At 58.2% G+C, this 5,105-nt stretch overlaps 1 protein-coding gene across 1 annotated transcript in view; it reads right to left on the bottom strand.

Moving 5' to 3' along the window:
- The window catches only part of ASS1 (argininosuccinate synthase 1), a 51,733-nt gene extending 50,935 nt beyond the window's left edge, over positions 1-798 (bottom strand). Inside the window, exon 1 of the mRNA XM_004713254.3 lies at positions 737-798. The gene's annotated coding sequence lies outside the window, so the exon portion shown is untranslated. The remainder of the gene's footprint in view (positions 1-736) is intronic.
- Between the last annotated feature and the right edge of the window lie 4,307 nt (positions 799-5,105).

Below are 5,105 nucleotides of genomic sequence, written 5' to 3'. Positions count from 1 at the left end.
GAGTAGGTGCTGCCATCAGGCAGCTTTTGCTGAAGAAGACACAGAGGGTCAGAAAGGCAGGGCCACCAGCCCAAGGTCACGATCAACGTGTGGGAGGGGCCACATTTGAACCCAGGTCACCTGGCCCACTGGTGCACACATAGAGGGGAGCTGTTTGTGTCTGGGGGTGGTGGTGGGCCCTCATCAGACACCGATGGAAGAGGCTGGCCATCTCTTCACAGATGTACAGAAACCCAGAGGGTCACCTGCCATCACAACCATCAGTGATGTTGGCCCTGGTGCAGTGAGCACGCCCTGCATGCCGGAGGCTTCTCGAGGTGAAGTGGCTGTCCTGACTGCCCCGGCCACGTGTGAGCTGGAGTCTGGCCACGTGGTAGAACCACACAGTTCCTAACACATCTCACAAACCCACCACCCACTAGCCTCTCCCCCTCGGACGCCCTTCTCTGCCCTTTGGACTTAGGGTGGGTGGACACAACACCTAGAAGATGGAGTCTGGGGTCCTCAATGGGATCCATGCCCATGGTTCTCCCATTGCCTGGGCATTCACCTGCGGGCCAGATCCTGTCTGGGTTGGCAGAGCCCCATTGCCCAGGCCCCGGGCTGCTAGTGACTCAGCAGACCTTGACCCTGGAGCCAGCATATGGTGCCCATGGCAACCGCAGCCAGGCAATACCCAGGATGTTAGTTGGTCAGGGAGGGGGTAGAGATGGAGGCAGAAAGGCTTGGCTCATACCTGGAATTGGTGGCGTGGGATCTCTTCTTCCAGAACCTGTCTCCACAGCTCAGCGAACCACTCTGCAAAGGCAAAAGCTGCTCAGCTGTCGGCCCTGACAGACAGACAGGTGGGTGGGGCTAGACGCCCTGAACCCTAGCCTCCCCAGCCGCCCGAACCCCCTTTGAGCAGCCTCATGGAGCAGGGAGGCCCCGGAGGTCCTGGCTCCTGCCTCCGGAAGCTCTCAGGGAGAACATGTTCCCAGGAACCCTGGTGTCTGCTGTGCTGGTGTGGTTGTGTCCTGTGGCATGTTCTTAAAAAACCACATACCATAAGTGCTTCATTTCCCAAGTTTCCACTTGTGTCTACGCCCATGAAATCCTCACCACCATCCATGTCCATCACAGGCCGAGGCCCTCACTGTGGGGTTGTCCCCATTTCAGGGACCAGGAGACGGAGGCTCAGGTTTGGGACCTTGCCCAAGGTCTGGCTTGGCTGGTAAGTGGAAGAGCCAAGGTTCAAAACCAGACTGGCTGGGCTCCATAACCCGGGGTGGGAGGTACAGAGCCACCCCTCTCAAGGAAGGCCTAGGGGAGAGGGGTGCTGGGCCAAGGAGAGTGGTCAGGGGCGTCTCAGGTAGGCCAGAATCCATGGCCGTGGACGGGGGTGGACTTGAGATAGGGAGAAATGATGCCACCCCAAGATATACCCAGCTCTAACAGGCAGGCTCTGCTTCTACCACCTTCCAAAGGCACCTGGAGTCAAGAAGGGACAGGGAGGAGGGAAGGACAGAAAGAGGAGACAGATCACCTTCCTCTGCCTTGGGGTCCCACCATGCCTGCCTGGCATGCAGCAGGCAGCACCGCTGCTCCTACTCCCAGATGCTCCTCTCTGTGCAGAGGGGTCCAAATCCCCACAGTCTGGACTTGAACACATGCTCTACCCCCAAAATCACAGAGCTCCTCTTGTTTGTCAGACTGTGATACATGTAGACCCCGAGGGCCTGGTCTGCAAGGTGGGTGCCACCGGACCCAGGTGATGTGCAAGAACGGCTGTCTTGGCAGCATGCACCTGAGAAAGTCACGTGTATGATTAAGTTGGGCCTGTAGACCAGCTGGGCACAGAGACAAGCTGGGCAGCTGGGCTGGGAGAAGGATGGCACCTGATGCTCACCTCGCCTCCTGTCCTCCCGGCACCTTGCCACCTCCTCCTTCTGCCCCTGAGGTCAGCGGCCTGTGAGATAAAGGCCAGGCTTTGCACTGGGGAAAGGAACATGGAGATGGAGAAGGAACCTCAGGGCCAATCCATGTGTGAGCTCCCCCGGGGGAAGCACAGTGACTCATCAGCCAGACCAAGGGCCACGGTGCCTAAGCTCTAAACCTGGAATGAGAACAGCCTGTCCTTCTGTCCTCCACGGGGCGAGGTGAGGATTCGATGAGATGTTGATGTGTGCGTGTGCGTGTGCATGTGCGTGTGTGTGTTTCAGAGCCCACTAAACTCTCCTGACCACTGCCATGAACCGCCCTTTAACAAGTCTCGTGGTGTCTCCCCACTGCCAAGAACATCTTTGCCCCTCAACCCCCAGCACCAGCCTAGACATCCTCACTAGGACAGGGACATCTGAAATAAGGGAGGAAGGTGGCCTCGTGCTCAGGCACTGCCTTCTGGGCCTTAGTTGACAAGGCAGAGGACATTTTTCACCGCCCAGCCCAGCAGAACCCTACTGCCCGCTTCCAGGGATCGTGCGAGGCCCTCCTGGGCACAGCACTAAGGGACGCTTTGGAGCTGGAATGAGTATAAAAGCAGGCCGGGGCTCACTTCCCAACACTTCATTTCAAGGTAGAGATGACCTATTACCTACTCTTTACCTGTGAGGAATCGGATGTGCAGGAGGGTTAAGCACCCTGCCCAAAGTCACAAAGCTGATGCAGTGTTGGGGCTCTGACCCAGACCGACACCAGATCGCAAATTCATTACTAGACCATCCACTCGCTGCAAGACCCTCACGTGGACTCCCTTCCCTTTATGCATCCATGTCCAGAGAATAACATTTCCAATACATCGCCACGGGTGTATTCTCTTGCTTCATGTCCTGCGTCATGTAGCTTACTGTTCTCTGTTCTCTGGAACCCCTCACTAACATTCAAACCCCGAGTTCATCATAATGTTTTATAAAACATGGCTTCATCTAGAGTTTAGACCATAAGACAGCAGTCCTCAACCTGTGGGTCGCAACCCCTTTGGGGGCGTCAAACGACCCTCTCACAGGGGTCTCTCGATTCATAACAGTAGCAAAATTACAGTTGTGAAGTAGCAACGAAAATAGTTGTACAGTCTGGGGGTCCCCACCACATGAGGAACTGTATGAAAGGGTCTTGGCGTTAGGAAGGCTGAGAACCACTGCCTTAAGAGTTCTAAGATTCCTTAAGAGTTCTAAGATTAGCCATCCCAACTCCTGTCTTACAGAGGGAGGCTGCAATTCCACACTTTGGCCTGGAGGTGCCACTGTCCCCCTACTGGATTCAACCTAACCATTCACTAGAAAGTCTTCGCTCAGTTCTATCATCACATCTAAGGTGAGCCTGAGGAAGAATTTTGTTTTCTCAATGGACAAATGAAGAAGCACAAGTCAAGCACAAGTCTCTGGGGCCTGAGAATCAAACCGGGAATATTGGACTCTTTCAGGGACCCCAATAACCCAGCTATCTTCCTCCACCCAGGGTTGGGGATATTGGTGAGGACAAAGGTGATTACTCAGGGGTGTTTACACTATGCTGAGAACAGGAGGACCCTACTCCCTGCATGGCACCCCCTGCCTGGCCTTGTTCTAGGTGTTCAGCTGTGATGAGTCATCCATTCGGTCCACTCATATTTCGCAAGCCAGAATCACTTCTCCCCGTAACACACAGGGGGCTGGGCCATGCTCCCTGCAGGCCCCCCAGCTCGGCTCCCGCAGGGGATGCTAGGGAGAAGGTGAGAGGTGGAGAGGAAGTTTGGAACAGGGCTTCAAACAGGCTCCTTCCAGGCTGACCCCTTGCTGAGAACTGGCTTTTCCACCCCAGGGAGATTGAATCAGAATCTATATAATGTGGATTGTGATTCAGTCCATATGAGGTGGACAGGCAAACTCTCCGCAGGTGATTGAACCGGAATGAACCGGTTGGAAGTCCTGGCGTGGAACAAGGACTCCTCCAGGTCTGAGCTATTTATTGCATAAGCTCCTACCCCTGTGTGTCCACATCAGTCTCTGCAGGCAGCCCGCATCAGAACCTAACTCATCAGGACACTTGCTCTTGGGCTCAGTGGACCCATTCCGCTCCAGCCCCTTAGGATCTCTGTCTTCTGAGCCTGCGCCAGCTAAGACGCGGAGAATCTGAGGCTTGGGGAGCTGGTGGCCCAGCCCCAGTCCTCACCGAGACGCACCTGCCTTCGCCTTCACCTGCCTTGGCCTTCGGGCCTTGGATCTGCAGCATTCCAGAACCTGCTGCTCCTGTCACCCGGAAGTAGGCTGGGAGGGAAAGGATCAAAGCCAAGGGCCCTCCCGACTCGGCCCTGGGGGAAGGACAGGTCTCTGCGCGCCCCGGATGGCAGCCACGCCGGGCAGCTCCCAGGGAGCCATCCCCACCCCACCGAGAGGGGCGCTGAGGTGGCGGCCACCGTGCCTCGCCGTCAGGAAGCGCTCGGGCAGGATGGGAGGGGATTTCCTCCACTGCTCGCTGACCCTTTCTCCCCAAGGGCGGGCGTAGCCCCGCGTTGGACATCGCAGCAGAAGCCCAGACGGGGCTGCGGCTTCCTGCGGCCCGGCCCCTCCCACAGCCCTGAGCCAATGCCAGGGGAAAACGGGGCACCGCCACCCTGGGCGATGCCACCAGCGCCGGCTGGGCACAGCGCAGGCCGCAGACCCCTCTCCGGTGGCGGGGTCGGGCGCCTGCGGCACCCTGCGGGAAAGCGAGCCCGCTCCCATCCAAGCCCGTCTGTCGGGGTAAACTGAGGCTCGGGGCAAAGTCAGATGCCAGGCCCCAGAAGTGGGGGGCCCGAGGTGGGGCTGGAATTCTGGTCTCGCCAAGAGGGAAAATGAATGGCCAGGCTAGAGGCAGTGAGCCAGTGAGGACCTGAACGCGTCAGGAGCGTCCCCCACATCCAGGCACCCCAAGGTCTCCCCTTGAGGGGGTCAGGGAAGCTGGACCGGAGGAGGAAAATCCAGGCAAAACGGGGTGCTCCTCAGAGCCGGGCGTCCATCCTGCCCCGCCCCGCGGCCGGGGAGTTGGGAAATCGCGTCCCCGACGTCGGGGCGACACCCTCCAGGGGTCAGCGAGCTCCCCACCGGCCGCAGTCAGAGCGCAGGGCGCTCAGCGCCTCCGGCGTCCGCCCTAGGCCCCTGGCTCACCGC

The sequence above is a fragment of the Echinops telfairi genome, unplaced genomic scaffold, assembly GCF_000313985.2.
Source record: "Echinops telfairi isolate 266 unplaced genomic scaffold, ASM31398v2 ScPeMD7_22;HRSCAF=79, whole genome shotgun sequence".
Lineage (NCBI taxonomy): Eukaryota > Metazoa > Chordata > Mammalia > Afrosoricida > Tenrecidae > Echinops > Echinops telfairi.
This window is presented reverse-complemented; position numbering and strand designations above follow the sequence as displayed.